Genomic DNA, 478 nt, shown 5'->3' with positions numbered 1-478 from the left:
TACTGTACACCTCTCTGATCTATTAGTCATGTCTATGTAGTACTGTATATCTCTCTGATCTATTAGTCATGTCTATGTAGTACTGTATATCTCTCTGATCTATTAGTCATGTCTATGTAGTACTGTATACCTCTCTGATCTATTAGTTATGTCTATGTAGTACTGTACACCTCTCTGATCTATTAGTCATGTCTATGTAGTACTGTATATCTCCCTCCTCTCTGATTATCTGCTGCTGAAAGGAATACTGTCTTCTCCCTCTCAATCACTTTCCCTCACCTCTCCCTTTCTCTCGCTCTTTCTCTCCCTTTTCACTCACTTTCTCTCTCTCCCTCCCTTTCTCTACCCCCTCACTCTCAATCCCCCTTCTCTCCCTCCCCATCTCTCCCTCTACCACCCTCTCTTTCAGACCCTTCTCTCTCTCTCTCTCTCTCTCTCTCTCTCTCTCTCTCTCTCTCTCTCTCTCTCTCTCTCTCTC

This window comes from Salmo salar, chromosome ssa12, assembly GCF_905237065.1.
Source record: "Salmo salar chromosome ssa12, Ssal_v3.1, whole genome shotgun sequence".
Classification (NCBI taxonomy): domain Eukaryota; kingdom Metazoa; phylum Chordata; class Actinopteri; order Salmoniformes; family Salmonidae; genus Salmo; species Salmo salar.
This window is presented reverse-complemented; position numbering follows the sequence as displayed.